This window comes from Eschscholzia californica, unplaced genomic scaffold, assembly GCF_041429995.1.
Source record: "Eschscholzia californica isolate CP2 unplaced genomic scaffold, dmEscCali1.0.p SCAF_1, whole genome shotgun sequence".
Lineage (NCBI taxonomy): Eukaryota > Viridiplantae > Streptophyta > Magnoliopsida > Ranunculales > Papaveraceae > Eschscholzia > Eschscholzia californica.
The window spans coordinates 9,364,147-9,376,883 of NW_028238198.1; the positions used below are offsets into that span (position 1 = coordinate 9,364,147).

At 33.5% G+C, this 12,737-nt stretch overlaps 1 pseudogene across 1 annotated transcript; it reads right to left on the reverse strand.

The window, feature by feature from the left end:
• Positions 1-936: 936 nt before the first annotated feature.
• LOC147563919 (serine carboxypeptidase-like 34) lies at positions 937-3,523 on the reverse strand (annotated as a pseudogene). The gene is made up of 10 exons (XR_015225629.1): positions 3,214-3,523; positions 3,007-3,114; positions 2,797-2,883; positions 2,522-2,611; positions 2,335-2,423; positions 1,985-2,227; positions 1,738-1,874; positions 1,549-1,638; positions 1,365-1,470; positions 937-1,261 (listed from the first exon to the last, which is right to left on the reverse strand). The product of XR_015225629.1 is annotated as a serine carboxypeptidase-like 34 (transcript).
• Between the last annotated feature and the right edge of the window lie 9,214 nt (positions 3,524-12,737).

Here is a 12,737-nt window from a genome sequence, read left to right on the forward strand (position 1 = left end):
TTAGCATAACTCATGCATTGATAATGTAGTTTTAAGTTAGGGCACTAACTTCAATTGTGTAACAGTGTAACTCATGCATTTAACAATTTCTATATAAAGAAGCATTGACCCCTAAGTGAACTCCATCATAGGTCCTAAACATATTCCATATCCATTAAAGTTGCCGGGCCATTATATAGAAATTAAAATGGTCAAGTTGGTTCATGTTTCCATTGTATTTTTCGTTCTTCTACTTGTCCCTAGATCCCTCTCAGCCGGTAATATTTTCATTTTTTTTTTGTCTTTCATCTCTACTTTTTGTTTGTTATCTGATAAAATAATCGATTGTACTTTAATTTTTATGGTTATTATTTGATACACCAAATAAATCTTTATTATTGGTTTCCACCTCCCTTATGTGAAGGATAGAAAATACAATGATTGTTAAATAGTTCACAAGTTAAAATTGGCATTTATGTGATTCAGGTCGGGAACTAGAAATTAGTCAGTATTCATCTGGAGCCCCAAGCAGCAATATTGGTGGCGGCAGTGATGGTGTGGATAGAACTCTTCCTCAGACTTATTGCTTTAGGCGAAAGACTCGAAATTTTGGGACCGTAAAGTGTTTTAAAAAATGTAAGGCCTGGGGGTTTCTTGGTATTCAATGGAACAGGATAAGTTGTTGTTGTTCTAATACTTATAGCCCATCATAGTAGGAGCATTATAAGTTAACAAATTTTTTTGTTGTTGAAAGAATTCTAACTTAATAATTGCTAAATGTTGTCATTTGTAATTTGGTTTTTGTTATCTTTTCCTATTTTCTTGTTTTTCGTTCTAATTTTTCAGAGGAAACCTCCCTAAAACAGTTAGTCACCTACCTACTATGCTAATAATTTAGGCGTTTAAATACGGAGTAAAACTCAATCCATTTGACTCAAAGTTAAATTATATGGAGTATCCCAGCAGACACCATTTGATTCAAAGTGAAATTACTTGTTAACTTAATACATTTGATTTAAACTCAAGTAATATGGTGCATGCACCAAACTACTCCATTTGGTTCATAAGTAAAAAATTACACACAAGCTAATATTACCACAGGACAATTTATATTGGACTTAAAAGTTCATAACTAATCAGATGCAGGTGGTAGCCTCTTATTAGAGAGGAAATGGGAGATCAATAAGAGAGATCGTTTCGGGGCGAAAATAGGGACTTCATGCCCTGCTCCTCTCACTGTAACAAATGTTAAGCCGGCATACTCAACTGTCCAACCTCCCACCTAAGAACACATCAAATAAAAACAAAACCACGGCGTATATTTAACCGTCATATTATAAATTACATTTAATTAAGGAAAATTTAGAAGAATTTTTAAGACATACCTCCTTTCTATTGAACCATGGCGCCCAATGTCTAGTTATATTTAGACCTAACTTTCTCAAGGCATACCTAGTCGAGGTCACAGGAACTTGTGTGTCTGTATCTCCACTAAAGAAAAGGAACCAAATCGATTAATGAGAAATAACAGTCATAGAAACATGAAAGAGAAAAGAATCACATATATACCTATATACCCATATCCGGATTCCACCAGCGATGAGCTCTTTGATGATTGGAAGGACAGATCTTGCTTCATCCCAAAAAATGACAGTATTACTGCAAATACAATAATTAATTTTTGTTATAACTTGTAAAATTTAAATAACAAAAAATGCACATATACGAATATACTTGTCCATTCTTAAAAATTCATACCGACAAGACTCCCAAGGCATGATAACATCATCCATATCGACATGCAGTGCTTTCTGCACATTCGGATCATTGAAGTAATGAATAGCATAGCTATCCAAACATGGGTCGTATCTTCTTGATACGCTTCCTAAATCCATCTGTAAAGAAAAGATTATTACTAAAATAGACTACGAAATCACCTGATAACTTATGAAAACTCATCTTTAAAGGTTTACCAATGTCTAAGACAAAATGTTTTCAAACTTACTGATATTTTTATAGTGGTGTCGTTGGGGCACTTTGGCGTGTATAAACTGTACAAATCAATATTTAAATCCAATAATTGATCATTATACTCATCAGAAGCTCTCTGGCATTCTTGATTAGGAGCTGGGATGAAATTACATGATCGGAGTACTTCATATAACTCATCTGAGATTATTGCATGCTGGTATGCATAATCATAGATACCTTTGTACTCTGTTTCCATGTCTAACGTAGGATTTCCAATCTGAAAAATATAATATGATTAATCTTAGAATTCAAAATTTATATGAGAATAAGAAAATGTGAAAGATGATGATGGTTTTATCCTTGATAAATTAGGGATTTACTTACAATAAGACCTCTTAGCTTTATAAAACGATTAATTCCCGATCTTTTGTTCTTATTAACAATCACCTCGGCTAGCTGTGGTATGTAATGCCCTAAAACATACAAAATTGCAGAAAATTATTTTATTATTATATTTTTGTATCACTTACAAACATTATTATGGAGTATAAAGGATCGGTCGTTCTTATACCTGCAAAGCTTTCCCCAGCTATATAAAAATCATGGGATTTATATTGAGGGAATCTGATAAACCATCTCTCCATGAACTCATAAGAATGTGCTAAAATAATAATAAGATAAATAACAAGTAATTAGAAAACAAACCATTTCAAAAGAAGAATAAAACAGCAAAAATATGAAAATTATATAATGTACTATATATAATATATAGTGACTTTTAACATTGGACAAGGATATAGTCTTTCTAAAAAAAAAACATTAGCTAAGAGAAAAAGAAAAACTAACCAGTGATGTTCTCGTTATAGGTTTCGACTGCATTGGAGTATGAAAACCCTGTTTCGACCGGAGAGTCTAAGAACAACAGATTCGCGGCTAACAAAGGAACATGATTGAAAATAATCACATACAAATATTAGAAGAGCAAACACTAAGACTTGGTAAGTGCAATAGATAGTGTTATTTTCGCAGCTAGCGGCATATTTTAGTAGGTTTTACCTTTCACCCAAGAGTAGTTGTTAAATCGGAGTTGATCAGGGCGTCCCGTGACAAGAAAAGGACCCAGTTCTTGAGCTGCTCCTATGCCAACAGAAGAACATCCTGGTCCTGTATAACATAAAATTAATAACTTTGTCAATAATCTTTGGTTAGAGTGGTTACTAAATTCACTTTTCGAAAAAGAAAAAAAAGGAGAAAACATAGTACCCCCATTAAGCCAGAGAACAAGAGGCTTTGTTGTTGGATTTGTTTCGGCTTCAAAGAACCAGTAGAAAAAGGATTTCTCAACCTCTCCCGACTGAATTCTTATGTAACCAGCAAAATGTTGAAGAAAACAGGGGGCTGCCCTGGTAGATTGGTAATCCTGTCGGCTTCAGCTTCACTAGAATATTTTTGAAAACTATTGCTCCCTCCTATGGAGCAAATTACTAATACAATAAGGAAACAAATTCTTGAGGTTGCCATTACTAATAACCTTTTTTCTCTCTCCCTGAGCCTCTCTTTTGAAGAATCAGTGGTGTGTTGCCTTTGTTTATGGATCCTCTTTGTTTATATAGTCTATCAAAATTGATTCTACAATTAATGACTTGAGTACGGCAAAGAGCTTAATTTACTCAACAACCCATTTGTTTTCAATAGGAGCCTACAAGCTCCCAATCAATAGGGGGTATGTTAGGAGTATTTTGTAGCCAAGTTTGTTTTGTTTCTTCAGAAAGAAAAGTTTGTTCATCCAAAATTGTCAAGAACACAACAAAATACAAGATAACGCCAAGAGAAATATTAGGGGTCACAAATACACGACCGATCAATTACACCTGATCCATGGAGAAATCGAGCGATCCAAAGAGATCTAGTTTGACTTGGTCATAGTAGTTTCTTTTTGTTGAGTTAGGTCATAGTAGTTAATATTGTAGAAGATTTTATATGAGGTTATATGTATATCACTTATACCTTTTTTTTTGTTGAACTTATATCACTTAGGTGGTGTTTGTTTTTTTTATTGTGTCTGAATCTGAATTGTCTGAATCCGAAGTGGCTGAACTGAATTGACTAAATTATTTTACAAGTCACATGTTTGTTTTCTAAATCTGAATCACCAAGTCTGAATTGAAAATTTGACTTTTATACCCTTATTAATCTTGTTAACCAAACAACCCTTATAAGTCTTTTTTAATCAAAGAAAACCCTAATTACCATTTCAATTTTTCTCACCTCTTTTCTGCTCTCTTCCATGGCTGCCTCTCCCTCTCTCCATCCTCAACGATTGTCTTCTCTCTCTCTCTCAAATAGATCAGAAGTCTCTCTCTCTCTCTCACGAAGATCAGATGGTATCACTTTATCTCTCTCGAATATCAGCAGCTTTTTGTCACTAGAAGAAGAAGATCGAAGCCCTCGAACATAAGGAGCTCTCTCTAGAACGAAGATCAGAAAGTTAAGTCCTTTTTCTGCTTCGACTTCTACCAAGAGTGATCAGAAAGTTAAACCCTTTTGCTGCTTCGACTTCTACCAAGAGTATCTCTGATTTGTTGTGGTTTGTAGTGGTGGTGGCGGCTCTGATTTGTGTTGGTGCTCGGATTTGATTTGTGTTGGTCCTCGGATTTGATTCGTGGTGTGCTCGGGTATTGGTGGTGGTGGTGGTTCTCGGATTTGATTGTGGTGTGCTCGGGTCTTAGTGGTGGTGGTGGTGGTGGTGGTGGTGGTGGCGGTGGTGTCTTGGGCTAGTTGAAATCTCAGAAGGAATTTTTGGGTTTAGAAGTTCTATGTTTGAGTATCTTTTATATTTAGGAATCCTAATTTGAGTTTATCTAGAAGTGTCCAAGTTCCTACAAAAGGAAGTCAGATATGTCCTTGTTATTCAGATCAGAGAAGAATGTGGTATTTTCCCTCCTTTTGTTCAGAGATGGTAGAATGTGGTACTTTCAAATTCTTAAGAGCTCCTTATACGTTTTGGATGGGAGGACGACATTCATTGTTTTTCCAAGAACAAATAAGGTAATATATGTGGTTTCTTTCGTCAAACTAAAAGACGACGGACGATGTTGCAACTTATTGGACGTTTATACGTCGGTATTGCTTTTGCGAGTATCTTGGCAATATATGTTTCAAGTAATAGTTGTTGATATGGTCAATATTTTTCTTCTTCGGATTTTCAGCAAGTTTGGTGCAAAGTGGCAATTAAGGATCGCATTGTTGGCTGTCATTTGGGGGGCAAGTTTGTTCTCGGACGGGGAGTATGATGGAAGCCATCATCATGGGCCTCATGGTCAAGTCATTGGGCCTCACGGCTGAGTTCATTAGGGTTAGATTTGAGAGTTTCGGGTTTATAAGTTTCTATATTTGAGTATCTTTTATATTTAGGAATCCTAGTTTGAGTTTATCTAGAAGTGTCTAAGTTCCTATAAAAGGAAGTCAGATATGTTCTTGTTATTCAGATCAGAGAATATTATGAATCAAGTTTATCGTTTTATCGCTTTTATCGTTATTTCATCAGTTTTATTTCATTAGTTTAGTTTAATAACAATGGTAAATTCCATTACTTTTACGCTACCGCCACTTCCACGAGCAAAGAGGCCGCAACTCTTGCCATCGACGCTTTTGATCCATCTCGGCCGAACCGACAACGTCCCAAATGTCAACGCCCTTGGTGTGATCTTTGTCGGGTTCACAGCCACGTCAAAGCTACGTGTTATGTCTTTGCATGGGTTCCCTAATACTTCGACCCATCCTAATCGACAAAGGCCCTGGCCCAACCATATAGTCAACAATGTTATAAATGGCCCAACTCATAATAGGGCACCTTTAGCAACTTCGCTGGCCCATGAGCAATACCAGGGCTTCATCAACATTCTTGATCATGTGCGTTTGTATGGAGGCACCCCACCACCCGAACACCAGTACCTAACCCGCCATGAACCTCACAAATATTCTTTTTTCTTCCTCTCCTTGGGCCATTGATGCCGGTGGCGCGAAACACATGTTCATAGCTTTCTCGTTTTTCACATTATACACGTGCACCTCCAAATTACTTTGTCCGGGTCACCTCCAAATTACTTTGTTCACCCCCAGTGTACCCACTGTCCGACCTCCCACATAAGAAGACATCAAATAGAAACAAAAAGATGAAATTTCAACAAAAAAAAAAACAAAAAGATGTAGTAAATTTAACCGTGATATTATAAGTTACATCTAATTAAGGAAAAATTAGATAGATTAATTGATTAAGTTTGATTATGACTTGGAAAATTTAAATAAAACAAAAGCACACGTAAAATTATACATATCAATTTAAAAAACTTCATACGGGCAAGAAGTCCAAGGCAGTTTTAACAAAAAAAAAAAAAAAAGAAGTCCAAGGCAGGATAACATGTACACATCAACATGGGTCATGTCCTCCTCATGTGTTTCCAGAAGGAATAATTTCATGGCACTTAAAAGTCCTTGCTCATTTAATAATGAAAAGGAAATTTAGGGTGGCCATTAGTTTGCATCTTTCCTTCCCCATAGCCTGTCTCTTAGACTTGAAGTTGAAATTAAGGGGTTGCATGGAAATCAGTTCCTTGAACATGTTCAATCTGAAGTAATGTGCCCTCTTGAATTTAAAAACATTACATATTAAGTCCATAAAAACCAATTCTACAATAAATGAATTGAGTGTGGCAAAGAGCATTACTCACTGATCAACAACCCATTTTGTTTTCAAGAGGAGGCTACAATTTGAAGTAATGTGCCTCTTGAATTCGCACATGGCGGGTCTTATTCGATAACATTACATACTAGTCCATAAAAACCAATTCTACAATAAATGAATTGAGTATGGTAAAGAGCATTCATTACTCACTCAACAACCCATTTTGTTTAATTTTGAATAGGAGGCTACAAGCTCTCAATGGATAGGGTCATAGGGGGGTGATGTTATGAGTATTTTGTACCCAAATTTGTTTTATTTCTTCAAAAAGAAAAGTTTGATCAATCAAAATTTAGAAGAAAATATCAAATTTTAATAGGGAAGTTACCTTTGTTGAAGAGGAAACAATTGATGCGTCTTTGATGAACTTTCATAAACTCCAATATATCAAATAAATAATATCTTCTTTCCTATTCTCGTACAAAAAATATCTTCCTTTTTTTTTATTCAGTTGATTTTCCCGTCTTAACTATGAAACATAATCACAAGAATAATCTTGAAAAAGTTAAACAAATCGACAAAGCGATCGAATAATGTAATCACAACTAAAAAGAACAGTTGGAATTTTGACACAACAATATAGAAATTGTTGGGAAAAGCGGAAGCTAAAACACGAACAAATAACCTGCTCATGATACCATGTCAAATTCACGATTATATAATAATCGGGGAAATACATTAAATTAATGACACGATAATTTAACGTGGTTCGGTCGATTACTCAAGACCTACATCCACGGAGAAATGATTCTTTATTAATAATTCACCACATACAATTGTATATGGGTTTGATCGGTTACATTGGTCAGACATAACTCGATGAGTTTGAATCCTAGAACCCTCTCCTATTTATAGATGACTTAGGGTTTAGGGTTTCCTAGTTTCTAATTACTAAACTAGGAAATAATACAAAATCTATCTAATATTACCATTAGATAGTTACAAGAGATATTCTGAATATATTATACTAATATTACATATCTTCACATATCTTTTAATATCTTCACATATCTTCAAATATATTCCGAATTCTTCTTGATCGTCGGATCTCGTCTTCTCGATCCGTCACGTACATACACGTGTTACACACGTATATTGTTTCTGCAACTCATCTTGACCGCCGGTTCTCTTATTTACGATTCCTCTTATATCTTGTATTCTATTAATTGTCAAGAACACAACAAAAATACAAGATAGGGCCGAGAGAAACATTTATAAACAAGAATTATGAGAACTTAGTGTATTTTATATTACCTTGCAGTCATATAAAGGAAATAAGGATTTCTTGTGACGCATACCCATGATATTCTTTAAATATTTGTTTTGCATGGTACTCACCCTGCTTCACTAGTTTTATTTTTATTGATATATACACCAAGGTAGTTTCTACTTTCTTTACATATATACCTAGCTAGCTTTTTTTTTATTAACCAAGCTATATTAGTAATTATATGGGTATGTAGCTTTCACTTAATACGGTTGCATATAGGGGTGGGAATTGGACGGATTTAGTTGGACTTGGGCATAATTGAGTCGGACTTGGGCATAATCGAGTCGGACTCGGGCGGATCGGGCACTACAATGCCTAGCCCGTTACTAGTTACTGGCAGATCGGACTGGACAAATTCAACACCTGTAGTTCATCCAAGCCGGCCTGACCGAGCGGGCTCCACCGTACTCGGGTGACTTTGAGAAAAAAACAAAATAATAACCAACCATTCATTTATAATTTTTTAAATCAACCATTTGATTTATAATTATGTTCTTAAGGGTTATTTCCAAAATAGCCCCCAACTTTGTGACCAGTTTTCCTGCCTAGCCCCTTACTTTAGCAAGTTTGAAGGTTGCTGACCAGAAATTTTGGCCGACCGGCGACCTTCGCCGGTGAAGACGATGATGTGGCGTGATAGATGAGGTGGCAGAGAGAAGTGATGAGATGGAGGGGATAAACTAACTGACAGTTAACGGGAACTGAAAAAAGGGGGTCATTTGGGTATTTTTGATAAAGTAGGGGGCTAGACAGGAAACTGGTCACAAAGTTGGGAGTTATTTGGAAAATAACCCTATTTTTAATTAAGGCACCCAATTTCATATATATGAAATCCTAAATTATCTTTTTTTTGTGTGGAAAAGTTACTCGATCCATTCAATAATACAATGAAGTAAACGACAAGGACAAGTTACTTCTGACATAACTAGGGTGTAAACTCGAATATGAAGGAGAAATATAACTTAATTAAATAGATTTGGAAACTTTGTGGGCCTTCCACTACCGACGAGGTTAGGGTTGAAGAACATATAAAGAACAAAATTACTAACCAAAATTACTAACCAAAATTACAACAAAATTACCAAAATACTAAACAAAACTATCACAAAAAGTTTTGTTTGATCAAACAAGAACATATAAAGAACATAATAAACAAAATTACAACATTACTATCAATCACAAGAAAGAAGATTACAGCAAAAACTAACAACAAATGATCATAATATCAAATCATAAAAACAAATCAACAAATAAGATATGTTTTACAACCTTAAATAAAATGAAAAAGATTACAGTAAAACCTAGATCAAAGAAGATAAAATGAAAAAGACTTAACCGTGTCATTTGATTCGTAAATCATCGACGTATACCGAACATCATCTTATGATTCTTCAATCTTAACCCCCACGTAAATCGAAGAAGATAATGAAGAGGGCTTCAGTTTTAGTTTATCTTGGTCTCTTAGTCGTATTCTTAAATGAGATTTGAGAAGGGAGAGACAGTAATGGTAATGGAGGTTAGAGAAAAAGAGTCGGAGAGAAAGAGAGAGAGAGGCGGATTAGGGTTGAGGCTTTGAGGGCAACTGTTGAGAGAACCTATTTATAGGCTCCAAGGGGCGTTCCATTTTAATCTAACGAGTGAGGTCTATTTTGAAGGGACGCCCTACCTCAACCGTTGGATCTAAAGGATGTACGTGGAGGTATTGACGTAATCTTAGTGAGAATATATTGGCAGTACCAACTCCCAAAACTTAGACAATCTTTGTACTTATGTTTTTCAGTCTTGTAATCCCAATTATGTTATTTTCTCTTCTTGTAAAGTGTATAAACACATTTTCAATGATCAAGAAACACTACAAAAATGCGCTCTATTACCGACGGATGTTGCCGACGGAATACCAAAAAATCGTTTGGGATAAGAGTATCACCCACCGCTTCCTCTATAGCCGTCGGCAGTAGTGCACTCCACCGACAGTTTTTTTAGAAAACCGTCGGCATATCAAAAGTATTCTTTAAAGAATCATAATTTCTCTTTCCTCTAAACAGTTTTGGAAATCAAATTTTCTCTTTCGTATTATCTGAATCAATCAGAAACCAAAATCCTAACCAAAACAAAACGCCATCACCACGGATATTTTCAAATCAATTTTCTCTCTCTTCTTTACAGATTTGGAAATCAAATCAATTTTCTCTAACTTACTATGTAAATTTTTTTTTCGATTCAAAATCAATTTTCTCTCAATTAACTTTCAGATTTGGAAATAATATATTTTCTAGGATCAATTTAGCATGATTTGGGGGTTAATATACAAAACATATATATATATATATATATATATATATATATATATATATATATATATATCACTTTCTCTCACTTAACTTTCAGATTTGGAAATAGTATAATTTTCTGGGAACATGAAAGCAACATCTGTTTTCGTTTTTACTCATACATAAATACGCATTGAATACAAATTATGAAACAAATACGTAAATTATGTGTTATTTATGACGAGGAAACCATCATTTTTCATTTATACAACGTAATTTATCAAATGTATGTGGGTCTTGTTCAATAAATTACACATAATTTCTTTTACATTATACATCGTTTACATTCTGTTACAAAAAAAACGTACAAAATCTTCTCTGGTTCAAAAACGGTGCTCATCCATGTACTCTCCATTTGTAGTCTTGAGCAGGACAAACAACAGTTACGCTATATTGTCGAAGAGCATATCCAAATGCTTTTGCACCACCAGGAAACAACTGACCATCGGTAAATATTTTATCCGAGCCATCAGGTTTTAGTTTCTTTGACTTACTTTGATTTGATGATTCTGTTTGAAATTCTATCTGTTATATTAAATCTACACAGATAAATACACATACATTAAACAAAAAAAATCATATATCTATTATATAAAACGCAATGTTTTTTGCTGTCTGGGACAAACCAAAAGATAAATCTAACCGTCTGTTGTGTTTTTTCTCAGATATTAGCCATTAGATCTCTTACCTACCTAAAAAAAAATACAATTCGTTCACCCACTCACTAAATCTATTATAAAAACCCATGATAAATTTTGACCGTTCAATTCCCACAGTTAAATCTCAACCCTTAATTCTTATCTCAAATTGTAACCACCGTTATAAAATTAATGACAGATTAAGTTTATACTAATGACCATTTTCACAATTTATTATTTCCATAACTTTTTCAATATTAATTGTGTTTTAGGTAATGAAAACATAGCCCTTAGATCTTAATCCCTAAAATCTCCTAAAATCTTAACCTTTGATATCTCCCTCATAACCTCTCTATCCTCATAATTTTCCAAAAAATAATTGTCTTTCGGTTATAAAAGAAGAAAGATTAATGAATTTTATCTCCCAATCCTTTCTCTATATATACTTTCCTCCTACAATCTTTCTTTCTTACACTTCTATCTCTCTCTTTCTTACCAAATTTCTCATTTGTTAGTAGAACAAATTTTCGTCGATGGTTCAACATTAGTTTTTCTTAGTTGATTTAGTATTAGTTTTTTTTAATTTAGTTAATATGTAATTAGTAATGTATGATTAATACATAAAATTCAGTATATATAGATCTTTTATTAATATTGTGTATTCTCCATAAGTTTACTGAGATATTTAATTGTAAATACAATTGTTGTATGGTAAATCTCATTTTCTCTACATGTATCTCTTTCTCTATCGAGCTACTTTATTTTCGCTTTCTATGTTAATCTTTCTAAAGTGAATAATTAATTTTGTTTTATTGAAGTTTTGATTTTCAATCTTTTTGTATCGTTTCTACTAGATATGAAAAACATCTATTTTGAAGAGTTAGTTGTTATTCTTTCTCTAAATTTACAATTAAAATCTATTATCTTTTTTACTTTTCAAAAAAAAATTTGAGATGAGTAAGACTCAATTAGGTGGTAGTATTATAATCTTTTAACAAGACTTTACTAATTATGTAAACAGATAGATGCGCACATATATATATATATATATATATATATATATATATATATATATATATATATATATATATCTTTGCCGGTAATTTTTTAACATGATTTTCTCTGTTATAAATTTTCTCTTGATTTCTTCTTTAGATTTCAATAAAAATGAATTGTTTATCAATTCTTTTGAACAATTCGAATTACTTCTTATAAAAGTCAAATGAATTTTTACCTTCATTATACGACCTCAAAACTTCTGTGAATTTTTATGCTGCTTCCAAAATTAATTATCGATTTCGGACTTTTCAGAATTAAACACTATTAACTTATTTTTAATTTATGATCTTATGTTCGCCAATGTTCTTTTGTGTCTTATTGTTTGTAAATGTGATGTACTTCGTATTCATAAGTCGAAAATCATTGACTTTGTATGATTTGCAAGACACAATTGTCCGTGCCCTAGGGACACGGGTTATAACTAGTTGTATTATAAACTACATGTACAGTTCCGTAAATTATGTATAATGTTTGTCAAATTTTGACAATATTTGAAGGTTTTGAGTAGTTTGGTAAGTTAACAAGGCTACTGTTTTGTGTGAAATGTACGCGTAATGGTAAATAAATAATACATAATTTATGTGCACTTATACGATATTTTAGAATTTATTATAAATTATATATAATGTATAACAAATTACGCGTATTTTACATTCTCTTATAAAAACATGGTTCGGAAGATGTTTGCGTAATGTACTAGAAAGTATGAAAATTTACCGTAAATTACCTATATTGCCGAAGAGCATATC